Genomic DNA, 13,133 nt, shown 5'->3' on the forward strand with positions numbered 1-13,133 from the left:
TATGACATCTATGTCTTCTTTATTGTTTATGGATGACGCAAGGTATTGAACTATCTCGAACAGCTCGGTCAGGGTGGAGAGGCGCCTACGAAATCCATGTTGTTTAACATAAAACATTTTTTTCGTTTCCATGTAATCTGTTATATACTTGCAGAGGATATGTTCCAACAATTTACAAACAGTGCATGTAATAGAAATAAGACGGTCATTGTTCACATTGAACCTGTCTCCTTCCTTGAAGATCGGCACTACCCTGCCCATTAGCCAGTCACCAGGTAAAGTACCAGTGTCTAATGATGCCCTAAAAATTCGTACTCGGAATTCTGCAATCCATTCATTATAGCGTTTCAGGAATTCATTTGATATGTCATCTGGGCCTGATGACTTCTTACAATTAAATTTCAAGAGGAGCTCTAATACTCTTCCCTTGGAAATTTGAATTTCATCGCCGCAGGTGTCCCGTGATTCTCGTATCGGTGGGTTGATTTCGCCAGGCGAGAACACTGACCTGAAGAAATGATTGAATTCCTTCGCCATGAGCTCTGGCTTGCTCCGAATGCCTTCGCCCACGCGAACTGCAGCTAGCGCTGGTTTTCAATCCGTTCAAGTATCTCCAGAATCTGTCCGGACTATTAAGCATGTGATTGGTCAAAGTAGTTGAAAAGAAAGTTGCCCTGGCAGTCTTTAATTCAGTTCGAACCTGCGTGCTAAGAACAGATATTGTGCCAGGCTTTCTTGGCGTTGCCTGCCGGGCTTGCCGTAGTCGGCGTTTCAAGCGAATAATGGTTTAATGATCCACGGGTTTGCCTTTTGTGCGCGTTTCCGTCTCACAAGAACAAACTACGAAACAATCTGCAACTGTTGATTTAAAATATGTCCAAAGACGCTGCACATCATTTTCCTGCGGTATCGTGTCAAGAGCTAGGTGATCGAGGATTGATGTGTCATCCGCCATTCGAAAATTTAGCACATGCTTGTTGCAATGTTTGGCAAAACCCTTATCGTCTATCCTAACGGTGGCTGCTATGATATTATGGTCCAATTTTCCATTTTCTACATTGATTTGGCAAGTAAAACTGTCATCTGATAAAATAGCAGATCAAGTATGGAGTGGCATTGTCCCTGTATTTGCGTTGGTTCATTTACCACTTGAATTAGACTAGGTTTTGCCACTATTTCCAACGTACAGTCCGCGTGTAGTCTATCAACAGTACTTGGTATGCGTGCGTTCCAATCGACACCAGACAGGTTATAATCGCCCATTAGTATTAGCCTACTACGTTTGTTAGTTATGCTTACAATGTAATTATCAAGCTTCTGAAGAAACTCGGAGGAACTGCCAGGGGCACGATAAATAACACGAATTACTAAAACGAATCTATCCATGAATAATTGGCACAATATGCTCTCTTGATCTTCAATGACGGGAACTTGTTCGTACTTAATTGAGTGCTTGATAAACAAGGCAGCGCCACCGCCCCTTCTTGTCCTGTCATTACGTATGACATGAAAATAATTAGGGAAAACGTCTTCATTTTTAATGTCGCGTTGTAACTACGTGTCCGTGATGCCAAGCACGTGAGGGCCATGTATTAAAGCCAGGCATTCGAAGGGTTCGGGCGTATTCACAATGCTTCGCGCATTTGTATTTAGTAGCCTTATTTTTTGGGGCTTCTGTGGTCACGAACACTCATGCGGCCCAGATTGGCGGTTAGTGCGTGCTTAGGCCCGTCTATTTCCCGTCAAGTCCCATGCATGCGCAACGTCACGGATAAAGAGTTTATCATGCGCGAGCTTTACCCTTGCGCCAGACTGCCGATCAGACTGCGCTGAACGCCAAAGTAGCCTTCGTTCTTGCAGTTTCTTTTGAGCAGTCATCAGATAGTGTTATCTTCGAACCCTTAAGTTTCTGCATTTCATAAAAATGGCTATTTTCTCACTGTAGTTATACAGCTTCAGAATAATGTGTCTATCCCCGTTTGCCTTCTTTTGGCAGAGCCTATGAATCCGTTCCACTGAGGACACTGCCACACCAAGGCGGTCACCAAACACACCCTTAATTACTTTGTCGTCTATGTCTTTGTGCGTCTCATTTGGGCTCTCCGGTACACCAAAAACCATATTATTATTGCGTCTAACTATGCTCTGACTCATTAATTCTTTTTTTTGAAATTCTTTATTTTCTCTCTTTTTCAGTGTTATATACAGCATCCAAACATACATCGCGACTTCAGGAGGGAGGTTAAAGGCTGTATATGCCTGACGAGGCCTATTCTCCTCGTGGTGACAAACAGTGCATTTGAGACAACAAGCTTTTCTTCTAATGTAACATTAAATTCGCACAAAAAAAGAACATCCGTAATTTTGTAGAGTATATAAATGTTTCTAGATAGTACTTCTTTAAATTACCGCTGTGAAAAAAAAAACAAGAAAGACAGCACACAAAAATCTACAAATAAGTAAATCACCTTTATCTAGCAATGTTGTAAATAATTTGCCACGTTAATTCTACGGTAGATATAAGTTGTGTGTTATGACCTAAGTAACAGATCCATAACTCTTTTTTGTAAAGTAATTTACTCGGGAACTCGTGTATTAGCGTTTCAATATCTTTGTTGTCATTCAAGAAAGTTATGACGGTATGTTCAAAGGTCTGAAGCCCATAGTTAGTTCTAACCTCAGGAGTTTTGCGAGAGACATATCGGAGTGTATAAACAGCATCAGGCCGTGCAACTGAACAAAAGCTAAGGTTAGGTTTGCTGTGGATCAAGCAATGAGCCTCTATTACCTGTCGAAGTGTTATTAGCTTATATATGTTACGAAGACCCAGTGGTCGCCAGTATTCTCGTGTACTCAAAGTGTAGGGAACATTAAGGATCGCTCTAATTGCTTTTTTCTGTAAGATGACTAAGGAGTTTAGGTTTGTAGACGTTGTTCTACCCCATACAAATAAGCAATAAGGGTAAAATATGGTTCTTTTTTAGCCAGGTTGGTAGAAGAATCTTTAATTTATGCACTAGTTCGACTGAGCGTAATATCTTGAAACGCAAGTAATTATTATGCTCAGTCCAGGTTAACTACTCGCTGAAGACCACACCGAGAAAACGTGTAGACCTTATGCGTTCAATGTTTTCTTCTCTGAAACTAAGGACAGGCTCGAAGGTTACAATATTATTTTTATGTTTAAACACTATAAATTTTGTTTTGTTTTTTCACATTTAGCTGAAGCTCGTTGGCATGTATCCATAATGATAGTTTAGACAAATATTTGTTTGCATTTGCTATAGTGTTCAAGAATTCATTACCGGAGAAAAATATGTTAGTGTCATCTGCATACAGAACTATACCAGCTGAACTAGGTACATTGATAATATCGTTAATGTAAAGTAGAAAAAGCAAGGGCCCTAAAATGGAGCCCTGTGGAACACCTGTACATATTGTGCCATAAGCAGATGGAAGACCGTTTACAACTGTGCACTGTATTCTTGACGATAAATAGCTAGAAATAAGTTCCAGAGCAATATATCTTATTCCATAAAAGTGTAACTTACGTAATAATATTTCATGTTTAATAGAATCGAACGCTTTTTTGAGGTCTAGGAATAACCCAAGTCTAATAAACTTATTTTCAATATTACTAATCATTTTGTCTTTTATTTTGATAAGTGCCATTTCAGTGCATTTTCCTTTCTGGAAACCATACTGATCAATTATTATTGCTGATGGTTTAGTGAAATCAGATGTTAATTGGCTCTTGATAACATTTTCTGCAATTTTGTAAAAAACAGCTAAAACTGATATTGGGCGGCAATTATTAAGATCATCATGACTCCCGCCTTTGTGAATGACAGACACCCTTGCTGTTTTTAACTGCTGCGGAATATCCCTTTTTCTAACGTTACGTTATATATGTGCACCAGGACGGGTGTAACTACATTAGTTATAGTTTTCACTGCTTCCGCTTTAGTATTGTCAGTTCCAGTAGAATTATTCTTTAGTTGTGACACGTACTTCTGTATCTCATATGGCGTCACCGGCTCGAGATAGAGTGAACTTGCCGAACAATTAAGGAGATAGTGAGTAGGGTCGGAACCGGTAGAGGTGACATTGTTATTAGCACATACAGTTAGAAAGTAATCATTAAATTTATTTGATAGAGAGGCACCCCTATAAACCGTTCCGTCGATCTTGATCTCGTCTGGTATTGATGGGTTGGCTTTCGAACGCAATTTATTGAAAATTTTCCATATTTTCTCCGGGGTATGTTTCTCAAAGAACATCTTGCTATAATATTCTTGCTTAGCTAGAACTTAGTTTATTTCTCGTTACTTTAAAAGTATGAAGTAAGTTTAAATTTCTACTTTGTAAGAACTTGGCGAAAAGTTTGTTCTTGTGAACAATTCTTTTGTATAGTTCCATATTTATCCTGGGCTTTCTCGACCTTTTGTGTTTAGTACAACGAGTCAGTGAAAAAGCAATTTCGTATATCGCTAAAATTTTTTTCAAGAATATATCATAACAAAGGCTGGGGTTTGTTTCCTTGTATACTTCAGACCAGTCGAACTGAAGGGCTAATTCGTAAAGATGGCTCAGTGTTTTCTCATTTTATTTTCTGTAACAAGAATGCTGTGTTGAATTATTGAACTCATATTTATGAATAGGTAGGATAGCAAAAAATGGAAGATGGTCACTGAGACCAGAAGCCAGTACACCAGAAATAGCATCAGAGCATAGAAAAACCGTAAAACACAAGTCAACACTAGTTTCAAAATTTTCATTTATTCTTGTAGGTGCCGTAATAACATTCTCACAATTATAACTTGACAAAATATCAGATAGGTCTCTAGACGCCACACTATCTGATTTCATGTCAATGTTAAAATCACCGAGTGCAACAAGCGAGTTGTTAGTGTTAGCAAAGCACTGGAATGTATCCCCTAAATACGATAAAAAGTTGCTTATCTTTCCGGAGGGAGGCCTGTAAATTAAAACTACACTTATACCATTTAATTTACCAACCGAAACTTCATAGTCAGCGTGTACCGTAGAGAAGTCTTCAAGATAAGTATATCCTATACTATTACGAAAGTAAAGTGAGAGGCCTCCTCCTTTACGATTTTTTCTGCAAAGTGATACGTTGGAAGAGCCATCTAGTGATACAGCGTTGTGGCAATTCGTGAACCACATCTCTGTAAACGACAGAACATCACATTTGTAGTTGAGTAGCTGAGAAAAACACTAATATCAGGTTTATGAATTAAACTTCTTGTATTCAGACAGAATTTCGAGAATTTATTGCTCTGTTCACGGAAAGGATATGCTACAGTTTTTTTTTTTTAATTGTTCAAGACTGTGGTATACATAGCTATGCGGGTTGCGTTCTTTGTCCATATTTATTTGCATTAGAAACATGGGGACGATTCTAATGCATTGCTTGAAAACCCATTTTCTGCCTCCGTTTCCATTTGTTACAGGGAGAAAGCTATGTGTTGAGGGAGCTCTGTGCTTAATTTTTTCAAGGTCTGATTCATTTCTGATGTGAAATGCTGCTTCCCCGCTTACTCTACAAACCATAATCTTTCCGTCTCTCTGCCACGTGAATTCGTAGCCCCTCTCCTTAGCCTGGTACGTCCCAGCCAGAGAAAATACTTATTGCGAGGTGTCAAGTTGTCACAGAAACGCACATCTGCTTTAGTGTCTCTTAATTGTTTAGCCTTTTCTTGCCACTTTGCCTTTGTTTTACGCGAGAGAAATCGCACTATGATCGGTGACGTTCGATCACCTTTGGTGGGCAAGCGGTGAATAGCTTCCACATCATCAGTCAGCGGGCGAAACCAAGGTGCTCAGCGATATTCTTTACCTTAGACTTAATATCCCCTTTCGCTTCATAGGCGACTCCATGGATTTCTAGATTGAGCCTTCTTCCATATTGTTCTAAATCATTTACTTGATCTTTCAATTATTCAACTTCGCTTCGTGTCGCTCTGAATGCTCCATGTGATTTTTAATTCCTGTGATTTCACTGTCGTGATCTGACAGCTTTTTCAGAACTTCGTCATATTTATCTGACATGTGTTGCACTGACTTTTGTACACCTATGACTTCTTTTTCAGTTCCAGAAGAGATTCGAGTTTTTCTGTCAGAGGGAGCAATGCATTAAATTTTTTGTTAATGGCTGACTTCGCTCTTGCTATATCCTGCTCATTGGGTGCCGGATTACGGACAGAAGTGTCGCCAACACGCAGAGTAGCTTGCGAGCCTCTTTTGCATTCCCATTCAGGAAGAGTGCCATCCGCTTTCTTCTTTTTATAGGTTCTCGCTGCCATGCCAGAACACCTGCCGAAATAATAGCTTAATCGCACCCTTTACAAGTGACGAACTGTCCCGTTTCCGGAAACAGTGGAGAACATTCAGGGCATTCAACACTATCATTAGCCATGTCTAGCTAAGAAACCAAAGAAAAGGACAACGAAAAAACACTTTTGCAATTTGGCAGCAGCAGCAGTACTTAAGCAAATTAGAGCAGCCAAGTATAGCAACCAACCTGCAAGGCAGGAGAGATTCGTCAAGCGCTGTCCATCCAAGGGGCGTCGCACTGCTACCACTACCAAATGTTACTGTGTAGCTCAAGCTCGCACCGGCCACCTTAGTAAATTCTGTGGAGGCTGATGTCAGATATCTGGGCCAGCATCAGTAGAGCAGCCTATGCACAGCAATGCGGCGATTCCAGAGGGTGTCGCTGTCCCCGAGATTAGTTTCTGTCCGTGGCTGCAAGACAGGAGAGATTTATCAAGCGCTGTCCATCCAAGGGGCGTCGCACTGCTTCCGCTACCAAATGCAACTGTAATCTGATAGTGCACTCAAGATCGCGCGCTTTGTGTTCAAGTGCAAGTAGCTTAGAGCATGACTGCGCCACCGTGTCTAGTTTTTCCTCGAAACGTGTAAGTCTATCATCCATCAATGCTTTCTTATCCAAGATAAGCTGAAGCATATCCTCAGTTGAGGGGCCAGGATTACTATATATATCTCCCGCCACCAAAGGTTGCAAGCAACACCACAACGTGCACACCATGCACAAGTAATTGTTCCGATGTTGTCCTTGGTGTCAGTGCTTGTTGGCTACTTATGATATGATTTTGGGCTAGTATTTACATTTTACCTTGATATTCTATATCGATTGTGTGCTTGTTTTAGCCGACCTACCGTTGTAGGGCACTGTCTCTGTCATAGTTAATCGTTTGTTTGAGCCGGCGAATTTTTTATACCCACTGTGTTACAAAAAGGAGTAGAGGTTACCACCCACGATACCAACCTCTCGAACGCAATCGCGAATGGAGATTGCGAGGAGACAAAATAAGACAAACGCAAAAATACAATTTATCGCTTGAAATTCAGGGTCTTATAGCAGTCCCAACGGACTGCTGTAAGGAATTCGGACTGCTATAAGGACTGCCAGCCAGGCTTCATGGGTCGAATAACTGCAGTTTTTGCTCAGAATTCATCAATAGCTTGATATGGCCTTCCTCAACAGGAACAAGCGCTGCCTGGGCCCTTTGTTTGTATTCGTGTGGCTGCCAGAGCACTTTCTATAGAACAAATCTTGATCAGAAGAGAGATGCTAATCACAAAGTCGCGGTATCAAATCCCGGGCGCGGCAGCCGCATTTCCATGGAGGAAATGCAAAAACGCCCGTGTCCTCTGCATTGGATGGACGGAATGGATGGATGGATGGATGGATATGAGCGTCCCCTTTGGGACGGGGTGGTGGGTTGCGCCACCAATCTCTTGCTACTATACTGCCTAATATCCTACCTAGGTTAAACAATGAAAAAAGAAAAAAAAAACACTCTGAACTACCACGACCAAATTTTCTGATCCCGTATTGCGAACTGTGCTTTTCTACGTCTCCGTCTTTTGTCGTTTCCCTACTTTTCTTCCACCAATCCTCCAGTCGCCTCTTACTAATGTCTATTGCGGACATGTTTGCTTTACCACTGCTCCCTCTGAACCCAAGGGCTTCAAGGAGGCCAGTGGTGCCTAAATCGACCGCTGGGTAGACGTCTTCACATTCTAATAAAACATGTTCCTTAGTTTCCCCAGCTTTACCGCAGCAAGCACATTCTTCTTCTTCCTTCTTATATCTCGCTTTGTAGGTGCGTGTTCTAAGGTATCCCGATCTCGCTTCGAGAAGTAATGAGCTTCATTTTGAGTTATTGTAAATTGTTTCTTTCCTGATTTCGCTCTTTCCTCTTAAGTAGTACCTCATGGCAGGTTTCTTTTCCATTGCCCCTACCAATGGGATTATTTCAGCCTGTCTGGCTTTCCGCTTGGCGTGCTTTGTTGCCCACTCTACAGGCCGCATACTTGCTGGTAGGGTTCCTAGTTCTTTTCCTCCACTGTGAATCAATGTTTTTCCTGTACAGACACCTGAACACTCTCCCAGCCCATTTACTTTCTTCCATAATCCTCAGCCCTCCTTCATACTCAATTTTACTGCGAGCTTCCCTCACTTCAAAACTAGTCCAGCCCATATCACCCTGCACAGCTTCATTTGTAGTCTTCCCGTGAGCGCCCAATGCGAGGCGACCCACTCACTTTGGTTCCCGTCGAGTCCTGATTGTACCCCTGATTTATAGCAAACAACCGCATTTCCAAAAGTAAGTCCTGGAAACATTACACCTTTCCACATTCCTCGGAGGACCTCGTACCTATTGTATCCCCATAGCGCTCTGTGCTTCATTATGGCTGCATTTCTCTTCCCGTTTACTGTTATGGTTTTTTCCTGTGTTTCCATATATCCATTGCCTTCGTTTGTCCATATACAAAGGTATTTATATTCTGTTACCCGAGGTATTTCATGGCCCTGTATCTCCACTGTCTGTTCATTGTTTTCAATGAATACCATAACACCTGATTTTCTAACACTAAATTTCAAAGCTAAATTGTTGCCTTCCTGTCCACAGATATTAGCCAGACGTTGCAAATCACTTTGCTTGTTAGCTAGCAACACAATGTCGTCCGCATAAAATAAACCTGGGAGTTGTTGCTCTATTACTGTACCCGCTTGTTTGTATGAGAGATTAAACCCGATATTACTTCCTTCTAGCACCCTCTCCATTCTCACCATGTACATCCTAAACAGAAGCGGGGATAAAGGGCACCCCTGCCTCAGTCCCTTGTTGATATGAACATTCTCCTCGCTCCTCATCCCTTCCCATTCAATGCAAACGGTATTTTCTAGGTAAATCTCTCTCAAAAGCTGTAGACAATCGTTACCTAAGCCTTCCCCTTTCAGAATATCCCACAAAATGTTGCGGTCTACCTTGTCGTAGGCTCCTGTAATGTCTAAAAAGGCCACATACAACGGTCTGCTTTCTGCTTTTAATATTTCAATACACTGAGTAAGAACAAACAAGTTATCATCCAAACGCCTACTTATACTGAAGCCATTCTGAAGCTCTCCCAAAATGCCATTATTATCTGCCCATGCTTGAAGCTTTAATTTGATTGCCTGCATTGCTAGCCTGTATATTACCGATGTAATGGTCAACGGTCTATACGAGGGAATTCTGTCTTTCTCCCCCTTACCTTTATAGATTAAATTCATTCTGCTTTGTCGCCAACTGTCTAATATTCGTCTATCTTTTAAAGTTTTCTCCACTGCTTTCATCAGAGCTTCCTTACTTTTTGGTCCTACTTCATTTATCAGCCTAACGGGAACCTCGTCTAGCCCTGTGGCTGTGAGCTTAGGAATTTTCTCTTCCGCTTTCTTCCAGTTTAAATTTGTCAGCACCAGCTCCTTTTCCACTTGGGTCTCTTTCATGCTCTTTTTTTCATCAAGTACAACCTCGTCATTGCCTTGGAAAGATTCGGCTGTTGCTTTTCGGATGTAATTTATTGCCGCTTCTCCTTCCAGTCTGTTTTCATCTTCGTCTAGGATATGTTGTATTCTTGTTGACTTCCTGCCTAATAATTTTATGTGGTTCCAAAATATTCTAGGTGCGGCCTTCTTTCACATATTTCTGACAACCAACGTTCACTTTCACCTTTTAGTTTTGCTTGCACCAGTATTTGAACCATAGACTTTTTGTCCCGGTATATTTCCCACACTGCTTACTTCATCCTGTGGCAACTGCGCCTTCTTTGCCTGCCTGTGCTCTCGAGATGCTTTCTGTCATTCGGCGATCGCTTCTCGTATCTCCTTGTTCCACCAGCTTTTCGGTTTCTTTTTTCCTTTCCAAAGAACATGTTTCTCTTTCCGTATTTCTGTCGTTATTACACTTAGAAGCTCACCATATTCCCACTCTTTACTTGGCAATTTGCCAAGTTCTTCCTCAACTCTAGTGACTGTATTTGCTATTTGTTCAGCGTTCAAATTTGGACTGGCCATTTCGCTCTCCTTGCTCTCTTTCGCAACTACATATCCCATTTTTTAAATGATGCGTTTATGGTCACTCCTTATGCTGCTGTCCCCTTCCTCATCAATAACCATTTCTCTCAACTTATCATGAATTGCTTCTGTCATCAGACAGTAATCAATGGTCGATTGCCGGTTTCCCACTTCCCACGTGATCTGTCCTTCACACTTAGGCCCTGTATTCACGATCACGAGGTTATGTTGCTCGCGAAGGTCTAGCATTGACTTCCCGTTATTGTCGGTATAGCCATCTAAATCCTGTATGTGGGCATTCATGTCACCTAATGGGACAATTTCAGCACCACTACCGAAACCCTTAAGATCAGTGCTTATGCACTCCACTAACTCTTTATTCTTCTCTGTGTAATTTTTTCCGGTCCACAAATACGCAACGCCCAGCCAAGTTTCTTTCCCACACATTGTACCTGATAACCAAAGATGCTCTTGACATTGTGAATTTACTCTTTTCCATTTGGTTCCCTGATGGATGAGCGTTCCGACTCCCCCTCCCTTTCTATCCGACTTAGTTCTGTTGCACCCTTCCCAAACATAATTCTCAATGACTGGCGGCTCTTCTGAGTCTCTAAGGTGCGTTTCTGTAACCGCATACACCCCTCTTTGTTCTCTATGTAACTGCTCCTCAATCTCTGCCCACTTTTCCTTTCTTCTGCCGCCCTGCATGTTTATGTAGCTTATTGTATGGAGAGCTCTTTTTCTTGTTTTCCTCCTTTTTCTGTTATCGACGGCGATGCTCTTCTGATGTTCCCCTAGGGGACCTTCTTCATTACTATCTACTCTGACCTTCTGAGCGCCCGCGGGCCCCCTAGAAAAGCAACAGCGCGACCACCAAGTCGCCAGCCCACTTCTCGTGCTAGCCTGTAATTGAAGTGGATCCCGTCTCGTTGAAAACCACCACAACTTCTCACTTCCCTGTTTACTTTGATAACCTCGAAGCCTTTCTCTCGGCTCATTTTCCATATTGCCTCATTAGCAGCCACTACGGCTCTTTGTACATGACTGTCACGCACAGGCACCTCCGGCACCGTGCACACCACGATCTGCACCTCAGGGGATAGCTCACGCAAGTCGTCCACCCCCTTCGCCAAGTGCTGGGCTAGTCCTGGCCCTTTCCTGTTTAGGACGTCAGTTAGCCCACCTGCTACTATGACGAGGTTGCGCACGTGGGCATTTCCCGCGAGCTTTTCTTTTGATCGCTCCATGACAGAACCCAGTGTGCGCCCTGGAAATGTCCCTACCGCCACTCTATTGTCGCCTTTCACCCTATCCACAATTGCTTTTGAGCACCCAGCCAGGTTTGAATTGCCAGCGATAATTACCCTTTCACTCTCTCCTACCTCTCCCTGCTTCCCTTTGTCATTTTCCGCGTGATTCGGACTCGACAAGGGGCATTGTCCCCTGGGCTCCTGCTTTTTCCGCGTAGCGGCCTCAAGGCAGGTGCTGCTCTTTCTAGCTAACCCTTCATCACCCTGCCTGCGTTCCACGTATTTCTCTGACCCTCCCGCGCCTGTCGGGTCGGGGGTCTGCGTTCCATTGTCACGCACATTATCGGTCACAATGGCGGCCCTGTTCAGCTTTTCCTCGGCTGCTTCAAGTCTGTTTTCAACTCCCTTCCGTGCCTCACGCTCCCTGTTTAGCTCACTTTTGAGCTCTTGCACCTGTCTGAGAAGCTCTTCCTGGAAAGCCTCCATTTTCTGCAGCCTAGTATCGACATCACATTGTGTGCCGGTTGATCCGACGCCCTCTCCATTCTCACCCGCTCCTCATCTGCCTTGAGGGCCACGCGGTCGCCACACGGCCACGCTCTCACTTTTCTACCAAACACGCACAGTAAAACCACTAATAGCAATTTGTCTTGCCACTTCCAAGCTACTATTTAAAGACTACAAACACTCAACGTCCCACTCGGCTGCATGTGTTGGAACACGTGGCACGAAAACACGCTCTAATCGTCCTGCAAAACAAATGTACGCGAAGCACACCCGCGCACCCGAAATAGAAGCGACAAAAAAAAAAAAAGGAAGAAAAGGGAAAGGAAAGGAAAACCCCCCAAAATACTATTTAAATGCAAAAAACCAGCAAATAAAAACAGAAGCAAGCTCAAAGCATGCACAAAAACTTATGATTTCGTCGTCTCCACGGAGCCCCGAAAAGGACGTCCATTCGCCACAAAATCCAAGAACACCGTTTTGACGTGCCATTGGATGGATGGATGGATGGATGGATGTTATGAGCGTCCCCTTTGGAACGGGGCGGTGGGTTGCGCCACCAAGCTCTTGCTACTATGCTGCCTAATATCCTACCTAGGTTAACCAATGAAAAAAGAAAAAAACACTAAGAACTACCGCGTCCAAACTTTCTGATCCCCTATTGCGAATTGTGCTTTTGTCCGTCTCCGTCTTTTGTCGTTTCCCTACTTTTCTTCCACCAATCCTCCAATCGCCTTTTACTAATGTCTATTGCGGACCTGTTTGCTTTACCACTGCTCCCGCTGAACAAAAGGCCTTCAAGGAGGCCAGTGGTGCCTAAATCGACCGCTGGGTAGACGTCTTCACATTCTAATAAAATATGCTCCGTCGTTTCCCTAGCTTTACCGCAGCAAGCACATGCTTCTTCTTCCTTCTTATATCTCGCTTTATAGGTGCGTGTTCTAAGGCATCCCGATCTCGCTTCGAAAAGGAATGAGCTTCCCTGTGAG

At 42.9% G+C, this 13,133-nt stretch overlaps 1 protein-coding gene and 1 long non-coding RNA gene across 2 annotated transcripts in view; one reads left to right on the forward strand and one right to left on the reverse strand.

Moving 5' to 3' along the window:
- LOC126526671 (uncharacterized) overlaps positions 1–13,133 on the forward strand; it is a 215,547-nt gene that overhangs the window by 119,254 nt on the left and 83,160 nt on the right. The window lies entirely within an intron of this gene.
- Positions 1–13,133, reverse strand: part of LOC129383676 (uncharacterized) — a 51,130-nt gene that overhangs the window by 4,449 nt on the left and 33,548 nt on the right. Inside the window, exon 4 of the long non-coding RNA XR_008611556.2 lies at positions 6,545–6,768. This is a non-coding gene — a long non-coding RNA (uncharacterized lncRNA). The remainder of the gene's footprint in view (positions 1–6,544; positions 6,769–13,133) is intronic.

Source organism: Dermacentor andersoni, chromosome 8 (genome assembly GCF_023375885.2).
Source record: "Dermacentor andersoni chromosome 8, qqDerAnde1_hic_scaffold, whole genome shotgun sequence".
NCBI classification, from domain to species: Eukaryota; Metazoa; Arthropoda; class Arachnida; order Ixodida; family Ixodidae; genus Dermacentor; species Dermacentor andersoni.